The sequence below is a fragment of the Euleptes europaea genome, chromosome 1 (genome assembly GCF_029931775.1).
Source record: "Euleptes europaea isolate rEulEur1 chromosome 1, rEulEur1.hap1, whole genome shotgun sequence".
Taxonomy (NCBI): domain Eukaryota; kingdom Metazoa; phylum Chordata; class Lepidosauria; order Squamata; family Sphaerodactylidae; genus Euleptes; species Euleptes europaea.
This window is the reverse complement of record NC_079312.1, coordinates 3,313,114-3,328,446: the sequence shown is the minus strand read 5'-3', so window position 1 is coordinate 3,328,446 and position 15,333 is coordinate 3,313,114.

The window sequence follows — 15,333 nt, the reverse complement described above, 5'->3', positions numbered from 1 at the left end:
TGTGTGAAACTAAGAAGTATGGAGGACATCCGCGGGTTAAGAATTAAAAAACATGAATTTAAGTTGAGAGCATTCGCGGATGACCTACTGCTAATTTTGGAAAATCCAACACAGTCAATGAATGTACTTCAGGAGACTTTGGACGATTTTGGAAAAGTATCAGGCTTTAAAGTGAATCAAGAAAAAACAAAGATAATATTTAAAAATTTATCGGAAACACAGCAACAGGAATTTATATCATATACTGGCTGGGAGAAAGCTAACAAAGTTAAATACCTGGGAATTTGGATTACTGCAAAGAATAAAGATCTGATAACCAACAATTACCTCAAGTTATGGGGTAAGATTAAAACTGATATGATTATATGGTCAAACAAAAAATTGTCACTAATGGGACGTATTTCAACGATCCAAATGAATGTCTTACCGAGGATGCTCTTCTTATTCCAAAATTTACCAATAATATCACAAACTAAATATTTTGAAACTTGGAGGAAAGACATTTCAAACTTCATCTGGCAAGGGAAAAAACCAAGGACTGCTTATAAATACTTGGTGGATCTAAAAACTAGAGGAGGTTTAGCACTGCCTAATTTTCAACTTTATGCTGAAGCGGTAGCTTTAGTATGGCTAAAAGACTGGATGAACTTGTCAAATATACGTTTGTTAGACTTGGAAGGTTATAATAACTTAAGTGGATGGCATGGTTATTTGTGGTATGATAAAATTAAATTACAAGCAACATTTCGTAATCATATAATCAGGTCCTCTTTACTTCGTATCTGGATGAGATATAAACATATTTTGGAACCAGAAACACCGATGTGGATATCGCCTCAAGAAATGCTAACTTTGCGCCCACATAGACCAGACAAATTTATTACTTATCAAGATCTAATTAATTGGGAAGGGAAGAAATGCTCACTAAAAGACTTTCAACTTCTTAAGGATGATTTACAATGGCTCCAATACTACCAAATCAAATCAGTTTTTGTACAAGATGCTAAAAAAGGTTTCTCTAAAGAAAAATCTTCTTTTCAAAGGATTTTACTAGATAATAATACAAAACTGATTTCCAAAATGTATAATCTCCTTTTAACAATATATTGTGAGCAGGATACGATTAAACCAACTATGATCGATTGGGCTCAAAATGTGGGACATGATATTGTTTTAAATAAATGGGAAAGATTATGGTCCAAAGATCTAAAAGGAATAAAAGCACAGTCAGTGCGAGAAAACATTTATAAAATGATGTATAGATGGTATTTAACACCCAAGAAAATTGCAAAGATTTATAAAACGATGTCCCCTACTTGTTGGAAATGTAACAAAGAAATTGGTTCCTTTTATCACATGTGGTGGACCTGTGACAAAGCCAAAGACTTTTGGGACATGATCTATAATGAATTGAGATTAATACTACAAAAGAATATACCCAAAACACCAGAAATGATGCTACTGAGTATGATTCCAGACGACTTAGCAATACAAAGAACTTTTTTGATTTATGCCACAACAGCTGCGAGACTGCTTTATGCAGCGAAATGGAAAGGGCCAGAAACTCCTGAGAAAAAAGACTGGATTGTTAAAATGTTTGAAGTGGCAGAAATGGCAAAACTCACAGCTATTCTAAATGAAGAAAATGACGTTCGGTTTTTGGGGGAATGGGGGGCGTGGATGCATTATTGTGAATATGAGTTAAAAATGGGAAGAATGGAAGAATACTTTCTAATCTGATCCAGAGGATTATTTCTGATCTTTTTTATAATGATTAAGTATAAGTATATTTACTAACAGACTATGGTTTTTTTTTTTCTATATATGGTATTGATAGTTTATTAAGATTAGATTACCTACGACGGGATGAACTTTTTATTAAGAGGCAGATAGAGGTGAAGGGGAAGTCAAAAAACTTTTCCATTTTTCTTTTTTCTTTTTTTATTATATGATATGGAACTATAACAACTTTAAGTTAGAATTGAAATTTGATATTGTTATAGATGTTGTTCAATGTAATGGAAAACTTTTAGTATAAAACCTAATAAAAATTTATATATATATAAAAAAAAAAGAAAACCAGGATCTTTTACCGAAAGAGGTGGCTGTGAGTAGCAAGACTTCAGTAAGGAAAGAATGACAGAGACCTGATTAAAAAGAAATATAGAGTTTGTTGAGAGATTTGGTACACTAGTGTGTGTGTGTGTGCGTGTGTGTGTGTGTGAGAGAGAGAGAGAGAGAGTGGGGACTTATCCTAAGCAAATGCTAGTGGTACTAAACCAAAACTCGGTCATATTCCTTATTTCAATTAATATCACAACCACCACCAATTTGGAGCAGGTATTATGGGGAATTGTGGTTAGACAATTCGGGGGATGGGGGGAATAGATCAAGAGGGAGAGCAAAGGTTACCTGTTCTATTGTGCGAGGAAATCTGATGAAAGAAGGAGGGATCCAGTGTGTGCTGTGTTGCAGTTCAGCAGGTATCCAGGTTCAGGGGAGGGGCTGTGGCTCAGTGGTAGAGCATCTGCTTGGCATGCAGAAAGTCCCAGGTTCAATTCCCAGCATCTCCAGTTGAAGAGACTAGGCAAGTAGGTGATGTGAAAGACCTCTGCCTGAGACCCTGGAGAGCCGCTGCGGTCTGAGTAGACATACTGACTTTGATGGACCATGGGTCTGATTCAGTATAAGGCAGCATCATGTGTTCATGTGACTCTCCTTCCTGACATAAACTGAGTCCCTTACTGCAATTTCTTGTTCTCTCATACATTGGTTCATGTTTCAAATCTTCGCTTTATAGAGAACTTTTCAGAGCTATTCACCTCCCAGACCCAACCAAGAATTTGTTTATTGATTTGGGCCAGAGAATCTCCTCAGTCTTGAGTCATTGAGTAATTGCTGGGTCTGCGGGGGGGGGGCAGTTTCTGGGGACCAGTGGCCGTGGGATTCATCGGAAGTCCACCCCTCTTCCCTGGACGAATTGAACCGTTCCCTATATTACAATCCCACAGCTCGCCCTCAGCGCTGGCTGTTAAGAACCTCAATCATTGGGAGTCTCTGTGTTGCGCGCAGAAAGTCTGCCCAGTTTAACCAGCCTGTGGGTGACACGCTCTGCACTTCTACCCTCATGACAAATGACAGCCATTCATCCTGGTGGCCTCAACCTCCCACTTTCTTCTTCTCTGCAACTCAGAGAGGAGAAAAATGTGTCCCCACCAAGAAAATGCAAGTGTTTAATTGTTCAGGAAACAACCCCTTCCAAGCGTTTCCTTCCCTGCATCCACTCTGGAGATGGCCAGTCAACATCTCCCTTCCCTGGTGGCACCTGATGGGTTCTTTTGGTTGTGTGGGAATTGTGCTTACTCCCAGTTGCCCCTAAATTGGGCTGGATCCTGTGCCTTCAGTACAATCAGGCCAAGGTTCTTTTTGCCTTCAACCAAAGGAGATTCTCTAGGCATCCCTTTGTATGATGATCTCAGATGAGTAAAGAGATCCATTCAGATCAGTAGCAAAGAGTGGGGGGAGGAATGGCCCCCTCAGCGAATAATAGAATACTATGACCCTGCATCGTGGGCTAATGATGGGACTCTTGGGTATCGAACTCCCATATACATGTTGAATCGTATCATTCGCCTTCAGGCTGTCTTGGAAGTAATTACAAACCAGACCGCAGGTGCCTTAGAATTAATTGCTAATCAGCAAACTCAGATGCGCACAGCAATTTATCAGAATCGCCTTGCTTTAGATTACTTACTTGCTGAAGAAGGAGGATTATGCGGAAAATGTAATTTTTCTAATTGTTGTCTTCAAATAGATGATAATGGAGAAGCAGTTCTCAATATTGCTTCAAATATTAGAAAGGTTACTCATGTCCCCATCCAGACCTGGAAAAGTGCTTGGGATGTATCTTGGTGGAAAGGAATCTTTGGGGGAGCCTGGTGGAAGAAAATACTGTTTTTCCTTGCGTGTGCTGCAGCTGGAATTATTTTTCTGCCCTGCTGTATTCCATGTTTCATACAATTTCTTCAAGCCGTTATCAAAAGTTCACACCTGATTGCCATGCCCATAGGTAAACCACCTCCTGGAGCCCCGGTGTCAGGCTTCTGCAACACGTAGCGTTTCTGGTATAAGGGACTTCACTCCAGACAATGCAGTGAGTTAAAAGTTTTATTCAGAAAGTCAAGCAAGTTCAGCAAGTCATAGAAACTTAAGGCTAGAATACAGACATGGGGAAATATCGGTACATATATAGGGTAAATTCAATGGGGTTGATTAGGTTTTAGAAACAAAGAAACAATACAGAAGTTAACTACTGGTAAAGACTTAAGACAACACGTACAGGAAATAAACGTGTGCGTTAACTGGCTGATCTTCCCGGGCTCCCGGCATTGTCTTGTGGGACCCGGTATCAGATCAGCGATTACTTGGGCGGGTCTCCATTGAGGTGCAGATCTTGGGCAGGAGGAATGGAGTGCAAACGGGGAGGTTGCAAACGGGGAGGAATGGAGTGCACAAAAAACTCCATTTTGTCCGTGGGGGGAACCATCTTGTTTCTTATCTGGGGCTGGCAGAGAGCCTATCTGACATCTTGCCTCCCCAAAGACCCCCTCCCCGGGTTCCCAAGTTTGTCGGGACAACTTCGGTGGAATTAAGCGATCAGGAATTAAGCGTTCATGTGCACCGCGGAAACCCATTCATCATGGCTAGAGTTCAGGTGCTTCCAGTGCATAAGGTATTCCAGCTGACCCCTCCGTAGTCTGGAATCCAGGACCTTAGAGATTTCAAAATGTTGTTCCCCCTGAACCATGATAGGGGTTGCAGCCAGAGGTTCAGGATGCCACTTGGGGGCGGGAAAAAACAGTTTCAAAAGACAGATGTGGAATACCGGGTGTACCCCTGCAAAGTTTTAGGGAGGTCTAGTTCAGTGGTGACCTCATTAATGACCCGGGATATGGAAAACGGACCCACATATTTCTGGCACAATTTCTTACATGGGTGCAACGACTTCAAATTTTTTGTGGAGAGGTAGACCTTCTCTCCGACCTTAAGTTCCCATTGGGGCGCTCTGTGCTTGTCTGCCTGCGCCTTGTACCTTTCCTTAGCCTGGTATAATTGCTTTACTAACCAGGGCCGAGTATTTCTCACAGTATTAGACCATGCTGAAACGTCTGGGGGGGTCCTCCCCGGAGGGAGAGGGACCGCCCCCAAAGGGTCGAATTCCATCCCATAGACGGCTTTCAACGGGCTCAAACCAGTGGCGGAGTGTACAGAATTATTATAGGCATACTCTGCTAATAGTAGTAGGTCGACCCAATTATCCTGATGGTAGTTGGTAAAACAAATAACACTCGATCACAGCATTGACCCTTTCCTTCTGTCCATCTTGTGAGGGTCTGTATGTCTTTATGTCTTGTATACTGTCTTTCCATACTTCCCCCCCCCCTTCCACCTGAACTCGTAAAAGCAGTTCTAAACCATTTGGCCTTGGGGCGCCATATCTGTCAGGCCCTGGCTGGTATGTCTCACGAGTGCCTCCCCTGCTGTGTTGCCCAGCTATGCTTTGATTCACTCCCTCTTGCCAATTCCAGCCTTGGAAAGTAGATAACCCTAACTAGCTCCCTGGGGACGATTGATGTCTCCATCGCACCAATATATCTTGTAGCTTCCCATAACAATAGGTGTGACCTTTTGCTACCCTGTAGGGGATATAATCATGTAGTGAAGCAAACCTGCTTACTTGCAACTTTCTATCCGTGTGTGGACTGTATCTATTGTGACTTCCAATAAAGAAACCTTGTTTCAACATTCTGAATGAACAAGTGATTTTTGGGATTAGCACAGAGAGACCAGGAACCCTCACACATCTGTCTGTGGGTGATAAGTGGATGATAAACCTTGGTCTACTCCCACCAGTCCTAAAAATGCTTTCCAAAATTTGGAAATAAATACCGAGCCCCTGTCACTCACGATCTTCCGGGGAAAGCTGTGTAGGCGGAAGAACTGATGCACAAACAGGCCAATTTGTGGGCGGAGGGCATTCCTTCGCATGGAATGAGGTGAACTTGTTTAGAGAACAGATCAGTGATGACCCACAATAAAGACTTCCCCTGGCTCGGAGGGAGGCTAATGACGAAATCCATGCCGATCACTCGCCAGGGTGCCTCCGGAGTCTCTAGGGGTTTTAACAATCCGGGAGACTTTCCCATCAGGCGTTTATTAGTGGCGCACGCTGGGCAGGATCTTATAAAACCATCGATGTCCTGGCGCATCCCCGGCCACCACGACGTCTTACTAGATGCAAAGTTTTTACAAAGCCGAAATGCCCCCCCACCCTGGAGCTGTGGCTCCACTCTAGTACCTCTCGGCGCAGTTTCTGGGGGACATAGGTTTTTTCCTCTGGGGTACCGTTCTCCCCCTCCCCCAGGGGCTTATCCCCTCGCTCCTCCTGAAGGGCTTCCTCCCACCTAATGTGGATGGCTGTGGGAAGATCCCCTGGGATTGCCAGGGAGCGGGAGGTAGAGACCGCCTCCCCTTGTGGGAGGTGCGGGGCAGTAGGTGGAGCCACCGCACGGGCTTGGGCTCGGGTCAGAATTCCTGCGTTTGCCCCAAGGTGTTCCGGGGTAAAAAGGGACCCTACCGGCCCCTCGACTCTACAGTCGTATTGCGGCATGCGGGAGAGGCTATTCGCCAGACTATTTTCCCTCCAGGGGACATGCTTAATTGTGAAGCGGAACTTTGAGAAGTCCACCCGTAGCTGTTTGGCTGAAAGTTTCCTCTGCCCCAAGATGGCTTCAAGGTTACGGTGGTCAGTCCAGACTTTGAACGGTTCTACGGCCCCCTCCAGGAACTGGCGCCATATCGTGAGGGCGTGGTTAATCGCCAGGGCTGCCTTCTCACCAATCGTCCAGTTCAGCTCGGGCCCGCATAATTTTTTGGAAAAGTAAGTGCAGGGCCGGAGCATCCCCTGAGCATCCCTTTGAAGGAGCGCTCCCGCCATGGCCTTATCTGAAGCGTCTGCCTGGAGGGTGAATGGGCGAGAACAGTCAGGGTGGGCCAGAAATAGTTGGTTGAATTGTCAGATTGCACAGAGAAGCCATTGACATTCATAAACATCAGCACAACTTTAACAGAAGAGAGTTTAAGAATGAATAAGGCTTGGCTTCCTGTCTTGAAAACCTCCAAAGACTACAGTCAACAATAGCCATGCAGATTAGCTTTGGATTTCACACATTAACAGATCACTTCAGGATACAATGGTTCCATATTAACATACCATACCTTCATTAGCACATTATCTTGATACTTACAGGACAATGATTAGCACATTACCTTTGTTACTTTTTGCAGGACGATGATTCAGCTCAAACCCAACCCCTTTCTGACTGTATATTACTCTTCCTACATACTTGACACTGAGACACACTGTCCTTCCGTGTTACTCCTCTGAAGATGCCTGCCACAGCTGCTGGCGAAACGTCAGGAAAGAAAATACCAAGACCATGGTTACACAGCCCGGATAACCCACAAGAGCCAATGAACTCTGACCGTGAAAGCCTTCGACAATACAGAAGTTAACTACCAGTAAAGACTTAAGACAACGCATACAGGAAATAAACGTGTGTGTTAACTGGCTGATCTTCCCAGGCTCCCGGCATTGTCTTGCGGGACTCGGTATCAGGTCAGCGATTACTCGGGCGGGTCTCCATTGAGGTGCAGATCTTGGCCAGGAGACCGGGTGTAAACGGGGAGGAATGGAGTGCACAAAAAACTCCATTTTGTCTGTGGGGGGAACCATCTTGTTTCTTATCCGGGGCCGGCAGAGAGCCTATCTGACACCCGGGAACAATCATGGTCTTGCGCCCCTTGCCCAAGGAACTTCGCTAAGCTTTACCCACCTAAAAACTCTTTGTGCCTTTGCCCTGATTTTGATAGAAATCAAAAGTTTCATGAAAAGGGGGGGAAATGTAATGCCTGAAATCATTATATGCTATGGGAAATGTATTCTTTGATTTGAAATATATTCTTTATAATCAATAAAGTATAATCCGCACTCGTGAATATGCCAGACTCAGCATATAAGAGTTGGCATCTATTATAAGTCACACCAAGCACCTATAGATGTTAGCAGGCCTCAAACCTAAAGGGGCCACGTTTTACCTTTTAGTTAGAAGTTAATTAGAGAAGCTACAGACGATCTTAGTATGCTCTCATAAGCTGCCCCCCCCCCCCACTCATAAGGGCCAGCTAGGAAAACTCCCTTCGTTAGCCTTGGCAGATACCAGGGTCCAAGATAAGAACTACAGTAGCTTAGGATCAAACAGAGCAGCACCTGGCACTATAGGATCTTCTGGCTCATTAGTGAGCATGAGATCATAACTTTCTCTGTAACCGCCTTCTAGTTTGGATAGGGCATTTGGGTCTTACATGTGTATGACGCCTCTGTAACCACCCATTATCGAAGTCTAGATTCATGCTTGCAAACCTTTGATGTGTGTGTGTGAATTGTCTGGCTCTTTGGGCAATTTTCACCAGGCGTTTTGTGCATTGGCCAATAAAACAAACTGCTTTGAATCTTCAGCCTCCTACTGTTTTATTGTTATTGGGTATTGGTACAATAAGACAGGCTTATCGGTGGCTCCGCCCCACCTGCATGCCCCCTCCCCCCCCCCCCCCGAGCCTCAGGACCCCTCCTTAAGGCTCCCAGAGACAAGAATGAGGGCCGACGGGTGGGAGAGAAAAGGGAGGAGGGGTCTTCCCCGCCCTCTGCCCTCAAACCGGAGCGAGGCCCGCTGGGCCCAACGACGCCGCCCCCGGCCGGGCGAAGGCAGGAGGGGGTCCCTTCCTTTGCGGCCCAGGGCAGGGAGTCAGGCCAAGGGTTAAGGAGGGCGAGTCCGAACTCCTAGAGAGGCCTCCCCCGAGGGGAAGGAAGGAAGGAAGGAAGCCCGCGCGGCCTCCCGGCGCTCTTCCTTCCGGCGAGGAGGGGACGAGGCCCGCCGGAGGGTTGGGAGCGGCAGGTGAGCCCGGGAAGGGGGCAAAAAGCGCCCCCCTGGTCCCCAGCGGGGAGGAGGAGGGGGAGGAGGAGGAGGAGGAGGAGGAGGAGGGGGAGGGGGAGCTGCACTGGGGGTCTGGCGAAGGGGATCCCGCAGGGTTCATCCCCCGGGGGCCCCAGAGTGCAGCAAGAAGACCCCCCCTCCCCTCCCCTCCCCTGAATGGACTCCATTATCCAAAGCCCTTTTCCCCCCGGTTGCTCTCTGCAAGGGCTGCTCTTCCCCGGAGGCCCTGAGCTGAGCTCCTCCCTGCAATCCGGTCGCTGCACGGGCGGCTCTTGGCTTCTGCGCCATCGGCTGCGGTCTGCAAGCTCCAGCTCCCTTTTGGCATTGGGGGGTGGTCTCGCCCATCCGCCTGGCTTGGTGGCGGGGCAGGCGGGGGTCCCGAAAAGGCCTGCAGGGGTTTCTTCTTGCGGTTCCGGAAGAGCAGGGTTGTTTTTTCTTTGAAAGGCTCCCTTCTCCACTTCGGCAGCTGGGCCCCCTTGGGTGGCCTTCAGTGGTGCAGGATCTCTCCTGGCTGGAAACCTGCCTCTCCTCTTGGGGTCACGGACGCCTGGGGCAGCCCAACCCCTTCTTAATGAGCCACCAAGATCTCAGAAGTCAGCCTCGGGCTTCTCAAACTGCCTCGCTTTGCTTCCTTGTAGGGCAAAAATCTAGATCTCCTTCCCACCTCATCGACCACCCTCCCCAGGTTCTAACCCCCCAAATCCTAACTTGGAGATGGCAACCCCATCTCCTTCCCACCCAACAGCCTTCAGCTTTATCTGCCCCTCTGTCTTCAGCCCCCCACCCCCCACCCTGCAGCCTCCACCTAGGAAAACTGTGGCCCGGTTGTTTGGTGTCTGCCATTGGGCCAGGCCCACTTGTGGGGTGGCACCTCACTTTCCCCTGCATCGCCCTCCCCACACTATCTCCTTTTCCTCTCCCCCTCCAATCCCCTCTCCCCTTTCCCTGCCTCATTTATATCCCACCTTTCTCCACAGCGCAAACCAAAGCAGCTCACATTCTCCTCTCCTTTGTATCTGCACAACAACGTTGTGAAGTAGGATAGGCTGAAAGTATGTGTCTGTTCCCAAAGTACCCAGTGAGCTTCTGTAGCATGATGGGGATTCAAATCTGGGTCTCGCAGTCCCTGCAAGTAGCAAGTAGCCAAACCTAGTTGAGTCATGCAAGTTGGGTGGTATGAAGTCACCCAGAGGTTGCTTCCAGGCTTGGGGTTGCCATCCTCCAGGTGGGACCTGGAGATCTCCCAGAATTACACCTGGACACCAGATGACAGAGATCATCTGATCCCCTGGAGAAAATGGCTGCTTTGGAGGGTGGACTCTGTCATGCGCTTGGGACCCTTCAGAGTTCAAAATCAGGGGAGGAGCTGTGGCTCAGTGGTAGAGCATCTGCTTGGCATGCAGAAGCTCCCAGGTTCAATCCCCGGCATCTCCAGTTAAAGGGACTAGGCAAATAGGTGATGTGAAAGACCCCTGCTTGAGACCCTGGAGAGCCGCTGCCGGTCTGAGTGGACATTACTGACTTTGATGGACCAAGGTTCAGTATAAGGCAGTTTCGTGTGTTCGTGTGTCTTCCTGCTTCTTCTCCGGCTCCTCCACAGCTCTGCTGGTTTCTGTGAACAAGCCCAGCTGATGTTTGGATCCTTCGCAGTTGTCTGCAGCAGGATTAGGGCCGGATTAGGGCCATCCGGCACCTGCGGGACTCTTTAAGTGGCACCACCCTGCGTCTTGTTCCCTGTCTGTAGCTTTCCAAGGTCATTACTGGGTCGTTACTGACCCACAGGGAGGCAGGCTCTGTTTTACGGGGTGGTTTGCCATTCCCTTACCCAGTTATCTACACTCTACCCCCAGCAAGCTGGGTGCTCATTTTTCCAACCTCAGAAGGATGGAAGGTCAAGTCCACCTTGAGCTGTCTTCCCTCTCTGCACCACTTAACTCTCAGGGACCACAGTCCCCTGGCCTCAGTCATCTTTATTTAATGTTTCTCAAATCGTCACTCGATTTTTATCCCCAGTGGGGACAAAGGGGCTTTTGCCACGTTCTCCCTTTCTTCAGTTTATCCTCACAACACCCTGTAAGGTGTGTCAGCCTCAGGGAGTGTGACTGGCCCAAGGTCACCCAGCAAGCTTCTGAGGCACAGTGGGGATTCGAACCTGTGTCTCCCAGATCTAACCTGACAATCTCACCACTACACTGCTTGTCCCTTTCTGCTACTTATCCATTCATTTCAGAGTTAGGCTGTGGTAGCAAAATAACAACCTTGATTCTAGTATAAGCTTTCGTGAATCAGAGTTCACTTCTTCAGTTGCAGATGTCACATGTGCGCATGTATGTATACACACACCAAATGTCAATCCAAATATCAATCTTGGCTTCGCAGGTGGTCAGAGATCCGTCCCTTGCCTGAACAGAAGAATCTGGCAGAGGAGGGAGGTGATCTGTCGGTCCAGGTGGAGCCTCTTTGAAGAGGATGAGGGGAGAGCCGGACTCAGCTATCCCTGAATCAAGAAAAGGTCCCGATGCCTCCGAGGCTGGGAGCAGAAAGGAACTGTGGGAAGGAACCATGCAAAAGAGCCCAGAAGACAACTTCCTCCCTCCAGATGTGCAACGCCAGCAATTCCGGCAGCTCCGTTACCAGGAGGCAGAGGGGCCCCGAGAGGTCTGCAGCCAACTCCACCGACTTTGTCTCCAGTGGCTGAAGCCAGAAAGGCACAGCAAGAAGGAGATGCTGGACCTGGTGATCCTGGAGCAATTCCTGGCTGTCCTGCCCCCGGAGATGGGGAACTGGATCAGGGAATGTGGGCCGGAGACCAGTTGCCAGGCCGTGGCCCTGGCAGAAGGCTTCCTCTTGAGCCAGGCAGAGGACAAGAATCAGGTGAGAGGGTTTCATCTTTGTAGTGTTGGGGGGATACACATGAACACACATGAAGCTGCCTTATACTGTATCAGACCCTCAATCCATCAAAGTCAGTATTGTCTACTCAGACCGGCAGCGGCTCTCCAGGGTCTCAGGCAGAGGTCTTTCACATCACCCATTGCCTAGTCCCTTTAACTGGAGATGCTGGGGATTGAACCTGGGACCTTCTGCATGCCAAGCAGGCGCTCTACCTCTGAGTCCCTCCCAACACATGAAGCTGCCTTATACTGAATCGGACCTTTGGTCCATCAAAGTCAGTATTGTCTACTCAGACCGGCAGTGGCTCTCCAGGGTCTCAGGCGGAGATCTTCCATATCACCTACCTGCCTAGTCCCTTTAACTGGAGTCGCCGGAGGATTGAACCTGGGAGCCTCTGCATGCCAAGCAGATGCTCTACCACTGAGCCACGGCCCCTCCCCACATGTTCTCTCTCATCCTTGCCTACCTCACAGGGCTGCTGTTATGATAAAATTGAGGCTGATGCTGTAAGCCGCTTGGCGTGCCCACTGGGGAGGAAAGCTCAGTATAACTATCAAAATAAAATAATATGAAATAAAATAATGGCAGCGGGAGAGAGAGAGAGACCCCCCTCCGCCTCCACCCGTGGGGGCGGGCTCGGTGGCTCCATTCACTCGAAGGCGAAGAAGAGGCCGCTGGTGACCATGACGAGCCGAGCGTGAGGAGGAAGACGCCGCTGTACCTGGCCAGCATGAGGCGGCCGCCACAGTAGAAGCCGTTGTGCCCAAGGAAGGCCTCCCATTTGCAGCCCTGGAGGCCGGCTGGGGCGGCTGCGGGGGCGGCCACCCCCGTGGCCGCCCCAGGGGTTCTGCCGAGGAGGGCGGCGCGGCCGGGGTGCCCAGCGGGATCTGCCGGTACTCACAGTCCTTCATGCCGATGATAGCGGCGGCGGCCCTCCCTGCAGACCCCACCGAGCAACACCGCCTGGACTGCCCAGCAGGCAAGAAAAACAGGATAAGATCCAGGATATCCCCGAAATCGACATGGGTTGCCCCACCTTTTTGGAACCCCTCCTAGCCTGCTTCCTCTTCCTTTTCTTTTTTCTTTTCTTTTTTTATATATATATAATTGAAGGGGTACAGGGAAAAAAAAGGGAAAGGGATAGGCGTTGTAAATATAAAAACAGTAAATATAGATATTATATAAAAAGTAAGCTCAGTAATATATTGTAAATTGTATATTATAAAACTTTTCCTTTTCTCATCAGCCTCCCCTTTCTGGGATCTCCACTTCTGTTTCAGGTGCAGGAGAAGATCCGGAAAGAACGTTTCCACAAAGCAGCTTTTCTGGGTAAGGTTGAAAGGCCCACTGCACGGCCTTCTCGAGTGTAGGTGCTCTGATACCCCCCCTTTTGTCCTGTGTGGGAAAGATGTTTCGCTCCAGCTTCTTAGTTTAGAAATTCTGGTTGGGGAAGTAAAAACCTAGAATTGATTTAATTTCATTGCAAGATAATTGGACGAATACAGTCAGGAAGTTAAAACTTGCTCCAAACTCAAATTAAAAGGTTAATGTCAAAAATTGTGAAAATACTGCATTGAGCCAATAAAAAAAGGGGACGATATCTTAAGATTTCAGGAGCTCTTAGGCTATAAGAGCTTCCGATACTTTTAGAGAAAGACTTTTTTGCTTCCCAGTTTTCAACTAGGCGAGGAGTGTCCAGAGTTGAGAAACCTTGAAAACAGGGTTGTGGAAGGCGGCAGTCGGGTGCTTTCAAAACTCCCTTTCATCTGACTAGGAATTGAGTGCCAGGGTACAGAAAGTCATGTCCAAAAGTGGACATGATATTTTGTAATCCTTATCATCAATAAAATGTTCATATATTTATTATTAATAATACATATAATAGGTTCTTTATACTCCAGCTTTCTATCTGGGACTTGCAGCAGAATATACAAATGATTAAAAGTCAATCAATAAAGAGCTTATTCACAATGGGTAGCCGTGTTAGTCTGTTTGCAGTAGTCAAAAAGGGTAAGAGTCCAGTAGCACCTTAAAGACTAACAAAAATATTTTCTGGTAGGGTTTGAGCTTTCGTGAGCCACAGCTCACTTCTGAGCTGTGGCTCACGAAAGCTCATACCCTACCAGAAAATATTTTTGTTAGTTTTTAAGGTGCTACTGGACTCTTGCCCTTTTTGAATAAAGAGATTAGATATTATTGTCGAAGGCTTTCACGGTCAGAGTTCATTGGTTCTTGTAGGTTATCCGGGCTGTGTAACCGTGGTCTTGGAATTTTCTTTCCTGACGTTTCGCCAGCAACTGTGGCAGGCATCTTCAGTGTCCTTCAGTGTTACTACTCTGAAGATGCCTGCCACAGTTGCTGGCGAAACGTCAGGAAAGAAAATTCCAAGACCACGGTTACACAGCCCGGATAACCTACAAGAACCAAAGATTAGATATTATTCGGTAAGCAAATTAGATACTATAATGGTATACTATAATAAGAGACGCTGTCCTTCAGTGTTACTCCTCTGAAGGTGCCGGCCACAGCTGCTGGCGAAATGTCAGGAAAGAAAATACCAAGACCACGGTTACACAGCCCGGATAACCTACAAGAACCTATGAACTTTGACCGTGAAAGCCTTCGACAAGATACTATAATGTCGGGCAATCAGCAGATTAGAAGGTGTGATTAGTGGAGTTCCTCAGGGAACTGTCCTGGGCCCTGTTTTGTTCAACATCTTTATAAATGATTTGGTTGAATAGAGGAGATGCTTATTACATTTGCATATGATACTAAATTGGGAGGGGTAGCAAATACGGTAAAAGACAGAGCCCAGATACAGGATGATCTTGACAGGCTGGAGAATTGTCCTAAAAGGAATTAAATGTATTTCAACAGAGATAAATGTAAAGTTCTGCATTTAGGCAAGAAAAATCAAATGCATAATTATAGGATCGGGGAGACTTGTCTCAGCAGTAGTGTGCGCGAAAAGGATCTTGGGATCTTAGTAGGTCAAACGCTGAACGTGAGCCAGCAGTGTGATGCAGTAGCTAAAAAGGCAAATGCGATCTGGGGCTGCATCAGCAGAAGTATAGTGTCCAGATCATGTGAGGTGATGGTATCACTTTGCTCTGCTCTGGTTAGACCTCACCTAGAGCTTTGTGTTTAGTTTTGGGCACCACAATTTAACAAGAATGTAGACAAGCTGGAACGTGTCCAGAGGAGGGCAACAAAGATGGTGAGGGGGGTCTGGAGACCAAGTCGTATGAGGAAAGATTGAAAGAGCTGGGTATGTTTAGCCTGAAGAGGAGAAAACTGAGAGGGGGATATGATAACCATCTTGAAGTACCTGACGGGCTGCCACATAGAGGGTGGTGCCAAGTTGTTTTCTGTTGCCCCAGAT